The 23,817-nt window shown below is 35.6% G+C and overlaps 1 long non-coding RNA gene across 1 annotated transcript; it reads right to left on the bottom strand.

Moving 5' to 3' along the window:
• Positions 1-19,000: 19,000 nt before the first annotated feature.
• LOC117198623 (uncharacterized) lies at positions 19,001-22,351 on the bottom strand. The gene is made up of 3 exons (XR_004479833.2): positions 21,989-22,351; positions 21,246-21,343; positions 19,001-19,087 (listed from the first exon to the last, which is right to left on the bottom strand). It is a non-coding gene; the product is annotated as an uncharacterized LOC117198623 (long non-coding RNA).
• Between the last annotated feature and the right edge of the window lie 1,466 nt (positions 22,352-23,817).

Here is a 23,817-nt window from a genome sequence, read left to right as displayed (position 1 = left end):
TTTTGTCTATTAAAACTGGTAAGAAGGCACATGGAACACATGTTCATGTATTAGTACAGAACTTAAAGTATCATAAAAACTCATATAAATAACTTCAGAAACTTCGGCACAGTTTTTATAATAATCTCAGGGATAGAAAACGCTTGACCTGTGTCTATAGTTATGATCTTTAAAAAACAGCCATGTTTAGTAGATAAAATGAATAAACTTAAATTGGATCATACACTGGGCTAGAACATAAAAGATTAAAATCCAATTTCTCCATATTACAAACATCAAATGCCATTATTATAGTATGCAAACAGTGTAAAATGGCAATTGTACCAGAAAAGGTATATACATTCACAGTTTTAAAGAGGACAATACTAGTTTGAGGTGTATATTTTTGCATACCTTAATTAATATAATTTATTTTATTGTTTTTTGTCATTCTAATATAACACATAAAATGTTACTAATACTTCCATGCCTATTTTCTAGATAGATTAGTAGCACCTTGGCTAGTAAAGAATTTTATGAATTGAAATGTATTTTAAAGTCTGATAAAGTTTAAAGTCAGATAAAACTGAGTTTCTTATTAATCTTATCAGTGTTGAAGGTTTGTGGTCCATGAACCATATGCATTTGAATCACCTAACAATACTTGTTAAAAACATAAACCCTTGGGCACCATGCTGGAATTCACATTCTTGCCATCACCAGGTGGTTTTCTTGCACAGAAGGAATTAAGAACTACTGGTTTACATATCAAGAAATCATTATGATGAGTTCATTACTTCTCCAATGGGTGTCAGAAATCCTTCATAGCAAGGTAGCATTTCATCATTAGCATGTTTGCTGCATTGAGATGTTTCTCTTTGCTAACCATTACATTAGAGCCACTAGATTTTCTCAAAGAAACTCATTTGATATTTTTCCATTTTCTGTGAAGTACCTATTTACATCAGTTAGAGAATTCTGATTTTTTAAAATGTATGTTTATAATATATCTTTCATACCCCATATCTTTCCAAAAAGAATGTCAGGTGACTTGATATAGTATAAATGGTTACAAAATTAAATTTTGGCAGTTCATTTCTTCTCTCTGAATGTTTAAGAAAAAATATATCCTATTATGCTTTACCTTTCTGGTTTTTGGTCCTTTTCTGATTTTTGATCCTTTTTTTGTACCTAGTGTGACAGGAACTTAAAGAATGTCTCTAACTTGCACATCACTCTGGTTACAACAAAGACAAAACCAGTAATTTTCCACTTCAGATATGTTCTTAAAGTGTATTTTATCTTCATACAAAAAAATCTTTTCTAAAATGAAGACATTAATATTTCCACACTTGACCTTTTCTTCTTACAAAGAGAAATGCAAATAATTTAATAATATTATTCCTTATACCCCTTAAGGTTCAAATAACTAGTTATTATATAAAACAGCTAGGTCTAATCTGCTTCAGAAGGAACATATTCTGTTAGTGTACAATAGCTAATATCAGATCACTAATAGATTTAACCTTGTAAGTTCACAGATATTTAAAAGTGTTATGGTTTGAAGGTCAACTTGTTTGTCTTACTGTAAAAGAAAGGCAACAAAATGAATAAAAACTAGAAAGAATTAATTCTTCAAAAAGTTTTTACAAATCAAAACCCTGCAGTTTCACACTGAGAACAAAAGAAGCATATTAAACACCAAAGTTTATCAAGACAAATTAGGTCCCAGTTTCAAATTTTCTTTAATCTTTTGCATCTGAACGTTTTTTTTTGCCTCATGCTGTTTTCCCCAGTTAAATGTTAAAATGAATTCTAGCCAATACCATTGACTTCCTCCCTTAAAAATATTGAGACACATAATAAAAAATTAATTACTTCCCCTAATTTCCGTGTGATTCTTTAAAAAGATGTAAAATTCATTTAAAGTAAGTGGTGACTTTGTCTTTGAAGATCACGACAATTAACATGGATCAAAGCTTAGGTTCTGTAACGATGATAGCTTATTAGCATAATGAAATTAACTTAGAGACAAGAATCTTTAATAGGTACAACAAAAACGCTTTAATAATACTTGCAGAAAATTATGTATTTGCTAGAAGTACAACAGTTTCAGATTTTCTATCCAATTAATAAGTTGTTAATTAACTCCTTTTCCAAACAATGTGCACTTTAAGTTAACATCTGCCCATTGGAATATTCTGTCTATTGTGCTTCATTTTTTGGAAGGATATTGCAGTTTTGCCAATGGTACTTTGTATTTTTTTATTATTAAGAAAATTCAAGTTTACCCTTCCATACTGTAGATCCAGTATTTTCATCATTAAAATAAAAGAAGGCTTAATTTCATACTTTGGGAAGGGAATGAAGATGTCAATATATGATTGCATCATGCAGGAGGTTTACCTTCAGGTCCTCTGCATTTCGAGGACAGATTTTTTTTGAAAATCTTTGAGGTGTCTATAAAATTTGACCTCCTGTTTCAAGCCAAGAATTAAAAACTCATTTATTAAAAATAATATAAATAATTTTGGTCTCAGTGTACATGTTGGAAACCACCTGGATTTACAGATAACTAAAAGAATGCTTTATTTCCAGCCTCTCGTCTTAAAAATTATGCTTTATTCAAGTGCTGTTTAAAAATGTACTTTGTCATTTATTTTGCCATTCATTCATTAAGCCAATTTATTGAGCACTAATATTTACTGAGTGTGCCATGCACTATGAGTCTCCCTATACTAAAAGGAAGAGAAGTTGTGTTGTTATAGGTGGTTTTTCACTACTGCTGGTGTTACTGTCATTGCTTCTCTCTTTGTCCATGTAGCAGAAATAAGTACTGTCTCCAGGTCCTCTTCCTCTATTATACCTGATTTATCTTTCTGACACAAGTGAGCATAATCCAAAACCAAAATCAATACTCAACAGATGGACGATATTTTTCATATTAAAATTTAAGGAGGAATTTCTCGCTATTATACCCCCACCCTCCACCTCCAAAAAGCCCTTCCTCTTCCACATCCATATAGGAAATCTGTGTGTTTTCCAGTTTGTATATGTTGGTAGTACTCTTTCTAAGTATTTTCTGCTCTGGATTCAGAAATTTGTGAATAGGCTCTGATCCCAAAATTTTTATGCTGCTTCCAATCCACATCATCAGTTCTGGTATCCCTGGTAAATACCAGGTCCCCTGGCTGCCTCTACCTTTTCTATCAGATATGTGCCCAAACTGGAAATATAGAAATAGGGCTCAGAGCAGACATACAGAGAGAAATACCAGGAGACTAGGAATCTTATGAAGGTTAATGATGCAATGGAGACAAAACTTTGCGATGCTTTCAACTCTAGCCCTCAGAATTGATTGAATTATGGTTTGAGTGAATTAAAACAAAACAGCCTATGAAACCCATCTTTTGGGGGGGATCAGCTGATAGCTCTCACTCCCTACCTGAGCTCTAAGAATACTTTGTACCTTTGTTTTGAAACTTACCAAATTCTATCTCATATGTACAGCTATTTTTGGAGGTATCTTATCACACTGCTCAACTATTCTTGGGGCCCTGTTAAAAACAACAACAACAAAAAGTACGTTGGGTCCTAAACTATAGTACAATGAAATGTTTGGAGAAATACCCTGACTTCTCTCTTCTCATCCTCCAATCTCCCACCAATAACTCCAATTGGCCAAAGTTTACTAGAAGCTCAGTGGACAGAAGAGCCTGGGAAATGTACTTTGCAGAGATCAGCCACTTTTTGATGGAGCAGAGCAGGATAAAGGCACTAAATGGATATGAGAATGACTGGCACAATTTCATAAATGATAACTTCTTATTAACTGCAGATATTAGATACAAGAGAACATTACTAAAATAGAATCTTCACTGCTTTTCTTACCAATTCTGGGGTACTCTAAAGCCCACCACCATTCAGCTTGAATGGACTTCTTTCTGAAACATGTGACAGATCATATCAGTCCCCTCAATTCTACATCCTTCAATTCATTCTCATGCTTTATAATATAAATCTTAGTTTATATAGTTTATCACACAGACCCTTTGTGCTTTATGTCCCTTTCACCCCTAGCTAAAATATACCCTTTGGCCCAACCTAAGTCATTTAAATTTTAGAAGGCTTCAAGCTTTTGCAGACCACTATATCTCAGAATGGGTTCTTGGGTTCTTCTGCTTGGAACGTCAGTAACCTCTCACCACCTACCACCACCATAGCCATCACCATCTTTTTTTTTTCAGTAGAATAACTCTTATATCCTTCAAAATTTAACCTCCATGTGCCTTGTATGACTAGGGACCTCTTTGTGCTCTGCTTGAGCTCTAGGAATACCTCTGTTGATACATTTCCCTGTAATAATTGTTTATAGTTCATAACCAGTATCCCAGGCAGGATTTTAAGTACACGAAAATTGAGGACTATACCTCCTTAATTTTGAACTAATGTCTATCACATAGCAGGGAAACAATAAAACATTGTTGAATTGGTGACTGAATGAATGAGTAATCCCTTCTTTGACCACATTAGGTAACAGCATATTCATTTTATACATCCTATAAAGACACTCAACAAAATGAAGCAAAATTTCATTTTGTCATCTATAATGTAAGTGGAAGCTGCTCCTTAAAGATATTTTTAAACAGTAATTAAACTAGTTTGAAATGGTCTCCTCTAAATAAAAATAGATTTAGTCTATTTCTTTTTCATCAAGCATTCTCTTTTACTATAATCCTTTCCCTCTTTACATGAGTGTTGCCACTCCTCACTTTCTAAGGTTTTATACAGCTGTGTCCTGGATTTGAATTTCCCTTGATGACCCTGTTCTTTTAATGTTGCTTTTCTTGTTTGTTTTCAGAATAATTTATGTTTCACACTTAATTTGCATGTTTTTTTCTAATTTCGTGGTTTGAACAAGAATATAGTTTTCTGGTCTCATATGACAAGACAGCAGGATAATGTACTGTACTTATTGGAGGCTGGGAAACAGTGATTTAAAAAATTCTTTCTTTTCTTGTGGCATTCCCTCTTATGCTAAAATTCTTTGTTTCTTTGAAACGTATACTGCCGTAAAATGGAATGAACCTGGTGGGCATTCATGTTGGGCTTAATGAAAATATTTAATCATATTTTTCTTTATGTTATATACCTGTGATAAGAACAAATTCCAAATATTAAGGGATGTATTAAATATGAATTTTTAGAGATTTCATGTTCCCTTTACTCAGTTTTCCCCGGTGGTATCATCTTGCAAAACCATAGTACAATATCACAACCAAGATATTGACACCGATACAGCCAAGATACAGAACATTTCTATCACTGCTAAAATTACTCACATTTCTCTTTATAGTCTTCATGCCCTCCCTCACTCTTAAACTGTGGCAACCACTAATCTGTACCCTATTTGTATAATTTTGTCATTTCAAGAAGGTTATGTAAAGGAAATCATTCAGTATGTAACTTTTTGGGATTGGCTTTTTTTCATTGTGTAATACTCCGGAGATTTACCCAAGTTGTTCTGTGTGTCAACAGTTCATTCCTTTTATAATTTCTGAATAGTATTCCATGCACCTAACACTGTTTAGCCATTCATCCACTGAAGAACATCCTGGATATTTCCAATATTTGGTTATTATGAATAACAACGCTATGAACATTTGTATAGAAGTTACTGTGTAAACATGGGTTTTTTTGGTTTGTTTTTTCGGGTTTTTTTTAGCATTTTACTCTATTTGCTTTATTGTTTGCTGTTTCTCTTCCATATACATCAAGATCGACATGTATTCACACATACACACACAAATTATATATATATACATAACATTTTTCTGAACGATTCAAGAGTAAGTTACTTGTGTAAAGCCCTTCACCCCCAAATATTTCAGTGAGCATTTCCTCTAAATAATAATATTTTCTTACACTTACACAGTAGAGTTTTCAACTTCAGGAAATTTAATATTGATACGATATTTTTATCCAAGCAAACAACCATATGCCAATTTTTTAGCTGACCTAATAATTTCCTATGTAGCATTCTTTAATTTTTGAATTGTATTTTATTTTTTTATACAGCAGGTTATTAGTTATCCATTTTACACATATTAGTGTATATATGTCAATCCCAATCTCCCAATTCATCACACCACCACCACCCAACCCCCCCACGCCCACCCCCCACTCGGCCGCTTTACTCCCTTGGTGTCCATACGTTTGTTCTCTACATCTGTGTCTCAACTTCTGCCCTGCAAACCAGTTCATCTGTACCATTTTTCTAGGTTCCACATATAGGCGTTAACATACGATATTTGTTTTTCTCTTTCTGACTTACTTCACTCTGTATGACAGTTTCTAGATTCATCCACGTCTCTACAAATGACCCAATTTCATTCCTTTTTATGGCTGAATAATATTCCATTGTATATATGTACCACAACTTCTTTATCCATTCGTCTGTCAATGGGCATTTAGGTTGCTTCCATGACCTGGCTATTGTGAACAGTGCTGCCGTGAACATTGGGGTGCATGTGTCTTTTTGAATTATGGTTTTCTCTGGGTATATGCCCAGTACTGGGATTGCTGGATCATATGGTAATTCTATTTTTAGATTTTAAGGAACCTCCATACTGTTCTCCATAGTGGCTGTATCAATTTACATTCCCACAAACAGTGCAAGAGGGTTCCCTTTTCTCCACACCCTCTCCAGCACTTGTTGTTTCTAGATTTTCTGATGATGTCCATTCTAACTGGTGTGAGGTGATACCTCACAGTAGTTTTGATTTGCGTTTCTCTAATAATTAGTGATGTTGAGCAGTTCATGTGCTTCCCGGCCATCTGTATGTCTTCTTTGGAGAAATGTCTATTTAGGTTTTCTGCCCATTTTTGGATTGGGTTGTTTGTTTTTTTAATATTGAGCTGCATAAGCTGTTTTTAATATTGAGCTGCATAAGCTGTTTATATATTTTAGAGATTAATCCTTTCTCCATTGATTCATTTGCAAATATTTTCTCCCATTCTGAGGGTTGGCTTTTCGTCTTGTTTACGATTTCCTTTGCTGTGCAAAAGCTTTTAAGTTTCATTAGGTCCCATTAGTTTTTTTTGTTTTTATTTCCATTACTCTGGGAGGTGGATCAAAAAAGATCCTGCTGTGGTATATGACAAAGAGTGTGCTTCCTATGTTTTCCTCTAAGGGTTTTAGAGTGTCCGGCCTTACGTTTAGGTCTCTAATCCATTTTGAGTTTATTTTTGTGTATGGTGTTAGGGAGTGTTCCAATTTCATTCTTCTACATGTAGCTGTCCAGTTTTCCCAGCACCACTTATTGAAGACACTGTCTTTCCTCCATTGTATATCCTTGCATCCTTTGTCATAGATTAGTTGACCATAGGTACGTAGGTTTACCTCTGGGTTTTCTATCCTGTTCCATTGTTCTATATTTCTGTTTTTGTGCCAGTACCATATTGTCTTGATTACTGTATCTTTGTTGTATAGTCTGAAGTCTGGGAGCCTGATTCCTCCAGCTCCATTTTTTTCCCTCAAGACTGCTATGGCTATTCAGGGTCTTTTGTGTCTCCATACAAAGTTTAAGATTTTTTGTTCTAGTTCTGTAAAAAACGCCATTGATAATTTGATAGGGATTGCATTGAATCTGTAGATTGCTTGGGTAGTATAGTCATTTTCACAATATTGAGTCTTCCAATCCAAGAACATGGTATATCTCTCCATCTGTTGGTATCATCTTTAATTTCTTTCATCAGTGTCTTATAGTTTTCTGCATACAGGTCTTTTGTCTCCTTAGGTAGGTTTATTCCTAGGTATTTTATTCTTTTTCTTGCAGTGGTAAATGGGAGTGTTTCCTTAATTTCTCTTTCAGATTTTTCACCATTAGTGTATAGGAATGCAAGAGATTTCTGTGCATTAATTTTGTATCCTGCAACTGTACGAAATTCATTGATTAGCTCTAGTAGTTTTCTGGTGGCATCTTTAGGATTCTCTATGTATAGTATCATGTCATCTGCAAACAGTGACAGTTTTACTTCTTGTTTTCCAATTTGTATTCCTTTTATTTCTTTTTCTTCTCTGAGGTGTTAAAAGTGAGGTGTTAAAGTCCCCCACTATTATTGTGTTACTGTCTATTTCCTCTTTTATAGTTGTTAGCAGTTGGCTTATGTATTGAGGTGCTCCTGTGTTGGGTCTATATATATTTATAATTGTTATATCTTCTTCTGGGATTGATCCCTTGATCATTATGTAGTGTCCTTCCTTGTCTCTTGTAACATTCTTTATTTTAAAGTCAATTTTATCTGATATGAGTATTGCTACTCCAGCTTTCTTTTGATCTCCATTTGCATGGAATATCTTTTTCCATCTTCTCACTTTCAGTCTGTATGTGTCCCTAGGTCTGAAGTGGGTCTCTTGTAGACAACATATATATGGGTCTTGTTTTTGTTTCCATTTAGCCAGCCTGTGTCTTTTGGTTGGAGTGTTTAATCCATTCATGTTTAAGGTAATTATCGATATGTATGTTCTTATTACCATTTTCTTAATTGTTTGGGGGGTTTTTTGTAGGTCCTTTTCCTCTCTCATGTTTCCCACTTAGAGAAGTTCCTTTAGCATTTGTTGTAGAGCTGGTTTGGTGGGGCTGAATTCTCTTAGCTTTTGCTTGTCTGTAAAGCTTTTGATTTCTCCATTGAATCTGAATGAGATCCTTGCCCAGTAGAGTATTCTTTGCTGTAGGTTCTTCCCTTTCATCACTTTAAGTACATCATGCCACTCCCTTCTGGCTTGTAGAGTTTCTGCTGAGAAATCAGCTGTTAACCTTATGGGAGTGCCCTTGTATGTTATTTGTCATTGTTCCCTTGCTGTGTTCAATAATTTTTCTTTGTCTTTAATTTTTGCCAATTTGATTACTATGTGTCTCTGCGTGTTTCTCCTTGGGTTTATCCTGTATGGGGCTCACTGTACTTTCTGGACTTGGGTGACTAGTTCCTTTCCCATGTTAGGGAAGTTTTCGACTATAATCTCTTCAAATATTTTCTTGGGTCCTTTCTCTCTTCTTCTTCTGGGACCCCTATAATGCATACGTTGTTGTGTTTAATGTTGTCCCAGAGGTCTCTCAGTCTGTCTTCATTTCTTTTCATTCTTTCTTCTTTTTTCTGTTCCGCAGCAGTGCATTCCACCATTCTGTCTTCCAGATCACTTATCAGTTCATCTGCCTCAGTTATTCTGCTATTGATTCCTTCTAATGTAGTTTTCATTTCCGTTATTGTATTGTTCATCTCTGTTTGTTTGTTCTTTAATTCTTCTAGGTCTTTTCTAAACATTTCTTGCATCTTCTTGATCTTTGCCTCCATTGTTTTTCCGAAGTCCTGGATCATCTTCACTATCATTATTCTGAATTCCTTTTCTGGAAAGTTGCCTATCTCCACTTCATTTAGTTTTTTCTGGGGTTTTCTCTTGTCCTTTCATCTGGTACATAGCCCTCTGCCTTTTCATATTGTCTGTTTTTCTGTGAATGTGGCTTTTGTTTCACAGGCTGCAGGATTTTGGTTCTTCTTCCTTCTGCTGTCTGCCCTCTGGTGGATGAGGCTATCTAAGAGGCTTGTGCAAGTTTCCTGATGGAAGGGACTGGTGGTGGGTAGAGCTGACTGTTGCTCTGGTGGGCAGAGCTCAGTAAAACTAATCTGCTTGTCTGCTGAGGAGTGGCGCTGGGTTCCCTCCCTGTTGGTTGTTTGGCCTGAGGCAACCCAACACTGGAGCCTACCCAGCCTCTTTGGTGGGGCTAATGGTGGACTCTGGGAGGGCTCACGTCCAGGATCACTTCCCAGAACTTCTGCTGCCAGTGTCCTTGTCCTCATGGTGAGACACAGCCACTCCCTACCTCTGCAGGAGACCCTCCAACACTAGCAGGTAGGTCTGGTTCAGTCTCCTGTGGGGTCACTGCTCCTTCCCCTGGGTCCCGATGTGCACACTACTTTGTGTGTGCCCTCCAAGAGTGGAGCCTCTGTTTCCCCCAATTCTGTCAAAGTGCTGTAATCAAATCTCGCTAGCCTTCAATGTCTGATTCTCTAGGATTTCCTCCTCCCGTTGCTGGACCCCCAGGTTGGGAAGCCTGACATGGGGCTCAGAACCTTCACTGCAGTGGGTGGACTTCTGTGGTATAAGTGTTCTCCAGTTTGTGAGTCACCCACCCAGCAGTTGTGGGATTTGATTTTGTTGTGATTGCTCCCCTCCTACTGTCTCATTGTGGCTTCCCCTTTGTCTTTGGATGTGGGGTATCTTTTTTGGTGAGTTCCAGTGTCTTCCTGTTGATGATCGTTCAGCAGTTAGCTGTGATTCCAGTGTTCTTGCAAGAGGGACTGAGAGCACATCCTTCTACTCCGCCATCTTGAACCAATCTCGTCTTAATTTTTTAAACATGAGTTTTTATTTCTCAGGGATAAATGCCCAGAAGTGAAATTACTGGGTTGTATGGTTTTTCCATGTTTAATTTCCTTAAATTGCAAAACTTTTTATAGAGTTGCTGAACCATTTTACTTTTCCACCAGCAACATATGAGTAATCCAATTTTTCATCATCTTCACGAGCATTTAGTTTTACCACTGTTTTTAAATTTCAGTCATTCTGTAGGTATGTGATGATATCTTGTATTTTTATTTTGCATTTCCCTAATGACTAATTATGTTGAACATTACTGAATGAACCTATTTGCCGTGTGTATATCCTCTTCAGTGAAATGTCTGATTACGTCTTTTGCCTATTTTCTAATTAGATTGCTTGGGTTTTTACTGTTAAATTTTAAGAGTTCTTTACATGTTCTAGAGAGTATTCTTTGGTAAGATATATGGTTTGCAAATATTTTCTCCAAGTCTGTGGCGTGTTTGTTTTTTCATCCTCTTAAAAGCATCTTTGGCAGAACAAAAGTTTTTAATTTTGATGAAATACAATTAATTCAGTTTTCCTTCTAGGGATCATGCTTTTAGATCCCAAATATTTTCTTCTATAATTTTTCCAAAAGTTTCATAATTTTATGTTTACATTTAAGTCAATGATGCATTTTGAGATAATTTTTATTTTAGATATAAAGTCTTGGTCAAGGTTATATTTTTGCCTATTGTCATTCAATTGCTCCAGCACCTTTTGTTGAAAAGGCCATCCTTCCTCCATTAAATTGTTTTTGCATCTTTTAAAAATTCAGTTGAGCATACTTGTGTGGATATAATTCTGGGTTCTTTATTGTATTCCATTGACCTATATGTATGTTCACCAATGCCACAGTCTTGAGTGCTTTAGCTATATAATAATTTTTGAAATTCTGTAGACTGATTTCTCCCTTTTCATTCTCTTTTTACAAAAATTGTGTTAACTATTCTAGTTCCTTTGCCTTTCCATATAAATTTCACAATAATCTTCTCTATATCTACAAAATAATTTTGTTGGCATTTTAATAACAATAGCATTAAACCTATATACCAATTTGAACACAATTGAAATCTTTATTATGTTGAGTCTTCCAATCCATGAGCACAGTTTATCTGTCTATTTATTTAGATCTTTGGTATCTTTCAGCAGCATGTTGTATTTTTCAGCACATAAGTCCTGTACATGTTGTTTTAGGTTCACACCTAAGTATTTCTCTCTTTTTTTGAGCAGTTGTGTCATTGTGTTTTTACTTTTGGTGTCCAATATGTTCATTGTTAGCACATAGAAAGACAGTTCCTTTTTGGACATTTATCTTGTATCCATCAGACTTGCTGAACTCACTTATTTTCTATGAGTTTTTAAGAAGAATCTTAGGAATTTTCTATGTAGACAATCATGTCATCTGCAAAGAGGAAGAGTTTTATTTCTTCCTTTCCAACCTGTATGGCATTTATTTCCTTTGCCAACCTTATTGCACTGGCTAGGACTTAGCACTATGTTGAATAACAATAGTGAAAGCAGATATGCTTGCCTTGCTCCTGACTGTAAGGGAAAAGCAGTCTAATTCTTTATCATTAAGTATTGGCTGTAGGTTTTTTATAGGTGCTCTTTATCATATTGAAGAAATTTCCCTCTATTCCTATTTTTCTAAGAGTTTTTGTCATGAATGGCTATTGAATTTTGTCAAATGCTTTTTTCTTTATCAATTGATATGTTCATATGCTTTTTCTACTTTAGGCTGTTAATATAGATTATATTAATAGTTTTTTAATATTGAAGCAATCTTACATCACTGTAATAAACCCCACTTAGTCATGGCATACAATTATTTTTATATACTGCCTAATTCTGTTTGCTAACCTTATGTTAAAAATTTTCGTGTCTGACTCATGAGGGATATCAGACCATAGTTTTCTTTTTCTTTACTGTCTTTATCTAGTTTTGGTATTAGTGTAATGTCAGCTTAATAAAATGAATTAGCATATATTCCGCGTCTTCTCTTTTCTGGAAGAGATTGTGTATAATTTCTGTTACTTCTTTTTTAAAATTCAGTGGAATTCTCCAGTGAAATGATTTGGGCCTGGCAATTTCTCTTTCATGGGTTTTAAAATTATGAATTCAATTTTCTTAATAGTTACAGGACTACTCAAATTATCTATTTTATATTTGGTAATTTGTGGTAGTTTATGCTGTTCAAGAAATTGGTCCATTTCATCTAAGTTGCCGAATTTATCTGAGAAGATTTGTTCATAGCATTCTGTTATTTTTCTTTTGATGTCTGCAGGGTCCATAGTTAAATACCCTATTTATTAATGTTATTGGTAAATTTTGCCTTCTCTCTTTTTTCTTTGTCAGTTGGTAAATTTTATTGATCTTTGCAAAAAAAAAAAAGCAGGTTTTTGCTTCATTGTTTTACTCATTTCTGTTTCATTTATTTCTGCTCTTATTTTCATTATTTCCTTCTATCTGGTTGCTATAAGTATATTTGATCTTCTCTTTCTAGATTCTTAAGTAGGAGTAAAAAATATTGATTTGAGATTTCCTCTTTTCTCATGTAAGTATTTAGTGCTACAAATTTCCCTCTCATTGCTGGTTTAGCTGTGTCACATAAATGTTTGGTATATTGAATTTTCATTTTTATTCAGTTTGATAAATATCTTTTTGAGACTTTCTTTTTGACCCATAAATTATTTAGAAGTCTGCTGTTTCTAAGTATTTGGAGAATTTCCTGTTATTTTTCTGGTTTTGATTTCTAGTTTGATTTTATTTGGGTCAGAGAACAAATTTTGTATAATTTCAATTCTTTTAACATTACCAGGATTGTTATATGGCCCAAGATATGGTATATTTTCCTGTCCTATTCCCCCTGTCCTTCCAGGACTCCATAATATAACAGATCTTTAGCTATTGTCCTAGAGGCCTTAAGTCTCTGTTGATTTTTTTTCTCCAGTCTATTTTCTCTTCATTATTCAAATTGGGAAATTTTTATTGTCTATATTCAACTTCACTGATTTGTTATTCCCTCCTTTCTGCTGTTGAGCCCATTTACTTTTACTGTTTTTAATTTAATTTTTCAATTCTAAATTGCTATTTCGTTTTTCTTTTGTGTTCTATTTATATGCTGAAATTTTCTATCTCTTTACTAAGAATTTAAAAATTTGTTTCAACTGTGTATTTAATTGGTCATTGAAGCATTTTTATGATGACTGTTTTTAAAATCTTTTGTCAAATAACTCTAAAGTTTCTGCAGATATTCTTGGTATTGGCATTTAATAATTGTCTTTTTTCATTCTAGCTGAGATTTGCCTGAACCTTGGTAGGACTAGTTATTTTTTATTGAACTTGGACTTCGGGTTATCATGTTATGAAACTCTGGATATTATTTAAATCTTTGATTTCTGCTGCCTTCCTCTCTCAGGACGCTCCAACAAGGGAGTATGGGGCACACTACATCACTACTAGTTTGGGATAGCAGTTCCAATTCCCCACTCAGCCTCTGTTCACACTCAAGGGGGTTTGAAATCACACGGTGCCCAGGTGGTATCAGTAGAGTCCCAGCAGATAGCCAGAACTCCCACCCCTGCCCAGGAGCACTAGGGAGCACTTCTATAACTTTTTATAACACATCTGTACCTAAAATGATACAAGCACATCCAAGTCTAGACACTTCAATGATAATATCTTCAAATAATTAATAGTCATCACTAGTAAAAAAAAAATCAGAAACAGGTGTTACAACTTTAAAATCAATGTTTAAAACCGTTCAAAAATTAAAACAGTTAAAAATTAGAGTTAGTGAATCTGAAAGGTCTTCCATTTATTGACACATGTAATGCTGAAATTTCTTTTAATACTTTTGAATCCAACAGAATTTTTCCCATCAAGATCCAATTTATGAACATACATATTATTAGTGCAGTTACCGTACAGCTAGCATGACAAAAATTAAAAGAGCAGAACTAGTCCACAATAAGGCAGATGAATTCAATATACATAAAACAATGGTAGGGCCACTCCCCTCAGCTCTGACTCCAACTCACTGCCAATCAACCAACCGAGTTCCCACCCCAGGCACAACTGGGGCTACATAATTTCCTCCCTGGAAATCTGAAATAAATTCCAAAAGATCTTTATTCAAAATGGACACAGTGAGCTCTGCAACTGGACACTGAAGTAGTTGTCTCCCACCTTCACTGCTGAGCCTGGAGCACCACAGCAAAGGAGCAGATACCAGATGTTACTCTCCTGCTGACCATCTGTGGGTTTTCACTGTAAGACCCAGCCTGGCAGGGTGTTTAAGGCCAAATATATACAGCCTACAGGCAACAGGCCAAGAAGTCTAGTTATTCTGGTCCTGACCAGACAGGGGCTCACCAGCCTGTGCTGTACTGAGCACATAGGGTTCCACTAGATTATGTAACTTCATGTGCCAAAAACCATACACAATCTGAAAGCATGCCATTTTTTCTTCTAGCATGACAAAATGCTCATCTCATATGACAGAAGACAAGCAAACATTCGCAGCAAGGTAAATGTTTTTAAAAACAAATCCCATTTTCCTACAGATATTATGATAAGTCATGGGGCATAAAATCCTCAAAATGTTCATGGTGATGGAATACTTACAAGCCTTTCAAGATTTGATAAGAAAAAGACAGAGCTATTGGCCAGACCCATGAACACTAGGTTAGCCAATATCAAGGGAAGCACTGACATTTCTAAGAGCTTTAGTCACTGAGCAGATCATTTTTTCCCAGGTACCCTGAAGTACTGCTTAGCTAGTTACAAAATCACCACTTCATCGTGCCTATCATGTGACCTTCTCCTAAACTGAGCAGATAATTGACCCTCTCTCTCTCTCTCTCTCTCTCTCTCTCTCTCTCTAAAACAGGGGTTCTTGGCATTTCTAGGTTCTCAACAAAGTTTTCAAGGGTACATCTTGAACAAAAATCACTGGACATTGTATTTTTCATAAAGTCTATTTTAAAAACGTGTTACATTATACTTTTTATACTTATTTTTCAAAAATGTTTACTGTTGATAAATGAGAGAATTATAATAAGAGATATTATATTTTCATTGTTCTTTTCATTAAATAGAAAATTGCTAATTCTACATCAGTCCTTATTTTTATTTAATTTTACTGGTCTATAATGTGCAAGTCAGGGAGACATGTTACAGAATAACTATTATCATTTCTTTTGCCTTGCACACAATTCAGACACTATTTCAAAATTAATTTTCCAAATTCAAGATTAAAAAGAATGGGCTAAAAGATGTAACAACTAAAAGAATGGAAGTCAAATAATATCCTTTGCAGGTTGTTTTCATATTTAAGAGTAGCAAAGCTGTTGTGTGAAAATTGTCTATAAAAATATATCCGAAACAAAAATAATAAAACAAAAACATCAAGAGGCCCAACCTATGGGATGGCCTGAAATATCATTACGTGCCAAATGACTGGTGTTTTCTGGAGGTGCACAAACTGATGCAATCCCTGTTAGCACAACACAGCAACTGGAGTTACATCTTGGCATTCCTTCAGAGGGGTCCCCATTGACAGCTATAGAAACAAATTAGTTCTCACTTTGTTTTTAATTTTAGTTGTCACTAACAATGCCTCCACCTTCTGGCTTAGCATCTCAATATTAACTTACAAGCATGAACAGGAAATTAATCAAGGAATGTGTGGGGATTTATTTTCCAGCAGCTGAGATATTGAAGGTGAGGTCAGAGAAAATACTTGTTGGTATGGGACAGTAATTAGGTTCAGAGAGAAGGCACAGAACTGCAATCTTAGCTACAACTGTTCATAGCTGGTGTCTCATCTCAATTAATGAAATTATATATATATATATATATATATATATATATATATATATATATATATATATATATGGAACCACAAGAGTATATTGAGTTGAAGATTCTTAACAGTCCAGACTGGGGCTGTCTTGTCAGCACTGCTGATACCTTCAAAGATGACAAGTATCCTGTTCCAGAAAATGCTATTTGTTTTGTGCTTTGCTGCTGCTTCTTCGGCTTCCCCTTCTCCTTCCCCTGCTCCTTCTCCTTTTCCTTCTTCTTCTTCTTCCTCAACTATTATCTGTCTCTGCTACAAAGCTATGTTCAAGGGGCATGTTTGACCCAAGCAAAACAGAATACTCCTTCTAAATACCATGAATGATAACGGACTGTAAAGGGGATATTGTTCACTTATAAAAGCTGTGAAGTATAAACAAAAGAAAATAGGACTCTGAGTTGAGAGACAAGATTAGTCCTAACTCTCCTGCTATCCAGCTGGATAACTTTGGACGTCCAATGCTTTTATTTCCATTTCTGGACCCTGATGCCAACATTCATTCTATATTTTCTCACAAGGTGTTTGTGAGAAATATATTTCTCTTTTATTATTTAGTTATTAATATAAATTAAACTTTTATTAACATTTTAAAGAATGTAACTTCTAAACAGAAATCTCTTTCCCTTTCAACAGTAGAAATTGTTGTCTCCTTTTACTTTTGGGGGCTATAATCAATATGCCTAATTGGATCTCTGCATTATAATTTTGAGGACAACTGAGGTCTAGACCAGTGAATTTTCAAGGATGAGCACATTAGGTTTACTGGGAATGCAAATGCATGCCTCCCACCCCAGACCTGCTGAGTCAGAATCTCTTAAGTTAGATCTACTCAGGAATCTGTAGTTTTAACAAGCTTGACCAGTGATCCCAACAGTCACTTAAGTCTGAGCAGCGTGGGTCTAGACTGCCTACCGGCAGAGGATAGAGACAGAGCCTAGACTAAACCCATAACCCCAGATTTCTAAATCAGATCTCTTTAAACTACACAAATGTAAACATTTCTATTATCTAAACCACAATTTGACTTTTATGTTGGCTCTTTGGTTTTGTAAAGTGTTGCTATTAGGGAGACCACAACGAAAAAGATTGTGTTGTTTGTTGTCTATAGCTTTTACATATATTATCTGTATGAGTCCTCAAATAAAAGAAACACTTTTACATTCTTGCAGGCATAACCCTCAACCGTAACTTTCTATGTTTAGTGCATTCGTATACGAAGTCAGAGGTCCTAGATGCTATATTTGTATCTTGACAAAATGTTAAATGAAGGCAAGAAGAGACTCAAGTTTCAAGCCTTCTGTAAACTAGATTCTCAACTATTGAGGTATATGGTGTAGCTATCCTTAAAAGGAAGATTCTTAACTGGAATAATTCCATATGAACAAACTTCTCCTTATCTCAGCAAACAGTTTGCAATACTAAAATGATCTCTCTCGCTCTTTATTGAAATGTTTTGAAATTGAATTGAGTGGGAAAATAAGCAAGAGTTCTGTTCCTCTTGGAGCCATTTGGTCACTGAAAAGTGACCAAACTTCAGAATAATTAGCTTTGGTGATGGTTTTAAGTTCAATGTAAGCCCAGAATATTGCTTCCTTCTGCCCTAAGACTAGTCAGATAAGACTAGAGGAGCTGAAACTTCAGCCAGTCCCCTAATTGCCAGCAATCTTGTCTTTTAACTTTAGTATTCAGAATAAGTACTATTGTTTTCTATACATGTATTACTATTTAAAAAAAGACCTAAATAGACATTTCTCCCAAGAAGATATACAGATTGCCAACAAACACATGAAAGGATGTTCAGCATCATTAATCATTAGAGAAATGCAAATCAAAACTACAATGAGCTATCACCTCACACCAGTCAGAATGGTCATCATCAAAAAATCTACAAACAATAAATGCTGGAGAGGGTGTGGAGAAAAAGGAACCCTCTTGCACTATTGGTGGGAATGTAATTGATACAGCCACTATGGAGAACAGTACGGAGATTCCTTAGAAAACGAAAAATAGAACTACCATATGATCCAGCAATCCCACTACTGGGCATATACCCTGAGAAAACCATAATTCAAAAAGAGTCACGTACCACAATGTTCACTGCAGCACTATTTACAATAAGCCAGGACATGGAAGCAACCTAAGTGTCCATCAACAGATGAATGGATAAAGAAGATGTGATACACACACACACACACACACACACACACAAACACACACACACACACACAATGGAATACTATGCAGCCACAAAAAATGAATGAAATAATGACATTTGCAGCAACATGGATGACCCAGAGATTATCATACCAAGTGAAATAAGTGAAAAAGAGAAAGACACATATCATATGATATCACTTATATGTGTGATATAAAATATGAATATGAACTTACTTATGAACTTATGAAACAGTAACAGACTCACAGACATAGAGAACAGACTTGTGGTTACCAAGGGGGAGGGGGCTGGGCGGGGGATGGATTAGGAGTTTGGGATTAGCAGATGCAAACTATTAAATATAGAATGAATAAATGACAAAGTCCTACTGTATAGCACAAGGAATAATAAACCATAATGGAAAAGAATATGAAAAAGAATATATATATACATATATATGTATAAAACTGCACCACTTTGCTGTACACCAGAAACTAACACAATACTATAAATCAACTATACTTCAATTAAAAAATTTTTTCTAAAAAGTGAGAAATTGAGAAACCCATAGCATTTACCTACCTCAAGATGCTGACATCCTAAATTCTAATTTTCTTACTTCCTTAACTTCCTCATCATGCTGTCTTCTGTCACCGCAAGACACACTCTATGAGAAATAAAACAGAAAAACAACTGCTTAAGGATTCATTATGTACTAGAAATTGTGTCTAATCAAATTGTATTAAATTCCTTTGCAAATAAAAACAATATTTCCCAGGGACCTGACCAAAGTATTTTAAGGAGAATTTAAAAATTACAAATACAATATCAAAATAGATATAAAATGTTTATATAAATACTATATCCTTCTAAGCATTCATAAAAATCCCCTCTTTCTAGAGTATTCAAATGAAACACAAATACATAACTCAATAATAACAATAATAAATAACTCAATACAAGAATAAAGAAATGGAGAATGGTGGAATACAGTAAGACAATAACAGGTAAACATTTTCAATCAATTTAATTATCAACTTCTTTCATCCACAAAATTACATCTGTGTATTTGGGCCTGTAAAAAGTAAGATGGTCTGAAATCTAGAATAAAGGAAATCAGATGTGATTAGTTTGGAAAAGGTATAAGTAAACTAAATTATTTAGCAGAGGTAGAGAAAAAAAATAAGATTTAATCAATGATGTGAAGAGAGAATCTGGTTAGATCAATAGTGTATGATATTCAGGGCCAGCTCCTAGGCAAAACCATGAGGAGACCAAATTTTCCATTGTTTTTCTCCTGGCCCTTGGTGACTGGTGACTGTCCAGGGACTTGACACTAATGCTTCTCACTGGACATCTATGTGGTAATCAGAACACTTTGGTAGCATGTGACAGAAAACCAACTCACATAACCTTAAGAATAGTTATTTAAGGGGAAGAGGACTCAAAGAATAAATATAATAGAGTTAGTTTTAACATGGCTGCTTTCGAGAGCTTACATGTATTTTTACTCCTTTTTACTTTGCCCCCATCTCAGCTCTGCTTTACCCTCAGCTGACTTTATCTTCACTTAGGCTCTTCCGTCATGAGGACAAGATGGCTTCCAGAAGCACTAGGCTTTTGTTGTAACCTCTCAACTGTAGCACAGACTCGTCATTTAACTCTACTGGCTGGTTATGAATCACACACTCATGGCTCAACCAATCACTGTGGCCATGGATGTCATGATTTTATTCAGCAAACCCATGTCAAGATTTCCCCTAGAACTGGAGGATGTGAACCTCAACTAAATTATGTAAGAATAAGGGAGAGTTGAGTTTTTTCTGAAAATCAGGGTGACTTTTGTCTAAAAAAGAGAGTGGGAATGAAAGCTAGACCAAAACAAGTATCCACTGAAGCCTATAGCTCTGGAGAGTGATCCATGGTTCAACCATTCCTTACCTCCCACTTCTTAATGGAAGAATATCTTTATATTTCATTCTTCATGATGCTCCTAAGTGAATTAACTTTCCCAAGTATAAACTTACCATCATAGCTTCAATATCATAGCCTGGGAAATTCAGAAATGATGGCAGGGAGTCCTTTCATCTCTGTTTGAAAATTCTCATGATGCTGATCATTACTACTGTTTAGTATATGTAGTTAAAATGTACTTTCTTATCTTGAGCTGGTATCTGCCCCTCTATGGGTTACCCATTTTTTCTAATTTTTCCATCTAGAGCTATCCAAATTATGCCCATTTTGTGTTCTACATAGTAGCTCTTCATATGTCTAAAGGCAGGTTTATTCAACTGCTGCGCATATAGCATGCTTTCCAGAAATTTGACACCCAATGATTTCTTTATTTATGTTCATTTTGCCTCCAATTATTATGCTACTCTTTTTCTCCTGAATGTCATTTTGGCTGAACCTTAGATTGGAAGATTTTTATTGTTGCTGTTGTTTATTTTGTTTGTTTCACTTACAAAGTCTCTGAAAGTCAAGGAAGTAAAAGTTTAACCAGTGTGAAGCAACAAATTATCTCTTTACATCACTACCCACACCTAGCGGTTTGTATTGTTAGATAGCAATAGAAATATACAATTTTAGCTGTGGAACAAAAGTATTCTGTATTCCTGTATATTTTTCTCTCTCGTTTAATCTATCAGTTTGTTTTATTCCAACATAAACAAACAAGCAATTTGAGTCTTATAGAGAGTGTATATTTTATAATCTCAGAGTCCACAAGAAACGTATTTATTGCAGCAAATGGTTAGATTCCTGCTTGTGTGTCATGGGAACTGAATTTCTGCCCTAATGTTTTGGCACATCTTCAGTATACTTACCTCTGTAGGAGTGGTGTGTATCCACAATTATGTTCTTTGAAAAGAATCTTTGTACTGGAAAATCCCATTGAGACGTAGCATCGCGTTTCCAAGGGTGTCTTGGGACAAGAAAGAATGGGGCAGTAATATACAACCACTTGGTTACATCATTCATACCAGAGAAATTATCATCCAACTGCCGACGGGGAACACTTGTACTTCTCTATTATCAAAGATTTTGCAAAACTGCTCAGCCCCCTCTATTCATTTCACTCCAGCTGTTCTAACACCAGGAATGAAACAGATTGTTTCATTCTAGAAGTTTATGTTAAAAAGAACAATACCATCATTTGGGGGGCTTTTGAAGGGTTTTTTGCTCAATTTGGACTGTGTGTGGAGCAAGCTCACTGCCTTATAACAAAGGTATAAAACTCAGTGGTGACAGGCAAGTCAAAGGCTAAAGAATTCCATTAAAGGAAGAAGCCTTAAATGATCAGCCATAAACAACAAGCGACTTCAGAAAGGAAGCAGGGAAAAGGTAAAGGAGACCGTGAGAAGGAATGTACACTGGCTCAACACTGCATCCTTTTATAATCCTTTGGGAAAACTCCCTCGTAGGGCTCCAACGGCTCTTTCCTGAATTTGTCCTACATCAAAGAGCCACAAGCTCGTTCCTGCTGGAGCTTGTTTTTAGTACCTTTTAAGGGTGAATAGATTTGAGGGGTTTTGACACCAAAATATTAAAATTGTTTTATATCAATTACCTGGTACTTTCTTGTCATGTGATCTTGAAGCATAAACCTTGCCCTCTCCTTGGGAATCTTCCATTTCTTCATATGATATTCCTCCCATATCTCACTTTCTGCATACAACACAAATATTCACCGGCCTTTCTTATTCTCCTTCATTCTTTTCACTTCTTACTCCCATTCTTCTTGAATGTCAAATACATGAATATACACTTCCACTCCTTTTTTCCACACCAATGGCAGACATGGCAAATTAGTCATGGAGATTTTATGGTATAGGAATTATTTTCAATATGTATTCCAGGAAGTTACCACTAAAAGAACAGAATTGAAAAGTGAGATAAAAAGGATTTTTGCATCGTTGGTCAGGAATGTGAAAACTTAAGAATCCAGAAAGCTCCCAAAATACTTCTCTGAATTTTGTGAAGAATATATTTCTATATTTGGTCGAATAATGATAGTAAAACTGATTGTCAAATCAAGATTATTATAGAAGGTAACAGTGTATCTTCACCTTGGCTCATCTTTTACTCCTAAAATATATAGATTTAGTACTTGAGGATTCCCATTGATTTTTTTTTTTTTTTTTTTTTTTTTTTTTTTTGCGGTACGCGGGCCTCTCACTGTTGTGGCCTCTCCCGTTGCGGAGCACAGGCTCCGGATGCGCAGGCTCAGCGGCCATGGCTCACGGGCCCAGCCGCTCCTTGGCATGTGGGATCTTCCCGGACCAGGGCACGAACCCGCGTCCCCTGCATCGGCAGGCGGACTCTCAAACACTGCGCCATCAGGGAAGCCCTCCCATTGATTTTTGAAAGTGGTAATTTTCATACAAATAAAAAAAAATAAACTACTGTAAATTATAGAAAGCGATATAGTCTATGCCCCCTTTTCCCCTGCTCTCATTCCATCCTCAAGACCTGTACTGGTGTTAGCAGGGGGATTTGGTTTCACCTGTGAGAGAAGTGAGACAGTGTTAGAAGCTGTTACTTCCATATAGAAAGTTCTCTTTGGGGTGGCTTGTCTATCGGACCACATCTCATCTCGCTTTCCCCTCTCACAACACTAATGGGGTCTGGGGTCTTCTTCCTTCTAATTAATGACAAAAAAAAAGGAATCCTTGAGGCTCACACATAGGTCAAGTTCGGTTCACAGCAAATAGACTACATACAGCATTGGTTTCCATCTGAAATGACTAATAAGGGTATATATTTCTAGCATATTCTCTTTCCTACATATATTCCTACAATTCACATAGTGGAGATAAATGGCTACAGGCAAGGATTTAGTCATCCTGATCTTGGCCACACAGTCACAACAAATAAGACAATGTTTGTCACATTAAGGTGAGTGCACACAAGGTACGTGTGGGAGGACATAAGGAGAAGGATTTGAATGTCTTGATCCTGGCCATAAAGTAAGATAAGTATCAGGCAGTAAATTAGGCAGTTCATTATTCAGAGAGGACATTCAGTCCAAAAATAGATACCAAGGGAAGGCTCTTGATCTTCTGACTTGGGTTTCATGATTATAAATACAGTATTGTGTGGATACCCTCTCTGTGATAGGTTAAATTCCTGGCCTAAAGAATCTGAGAGCTCAGGCTGAGGTGCCTGGCTCTTATTTCTAGATCAACCTGACTTACTTCTTCTGTTGTTTTCCCTCCAACAAAACCACCTTCTTCATATTTCTGCTCTTGCTGCACATACATACACACACACGAAAACATCATTTAACAGAAACAAATATTAATCTAAAACCTACCCGAGGTTTCTTCACATGATTATGAGTCATATCTGGCTCCAATTCCTGGTGTTTCCTGAATTCTTCTTCACTGGATTGCTATT

Source organism: Orcinus orca, chromosome 7, assembly GCF_937001465.1.
Source record: "Orcinus orca chromosome 7, mOrcOrc1.1, whole genome shotgun sequence".
Lineage (NCBI taxonomy): Eukaryota > Metazoa > Chordata > Mammalia > Artiodactyla > Delphinidae > Orcinus > Orcinus orca.
This window is presented reverse-complemented; position numbering and strand designations above follow the sequence as displayed.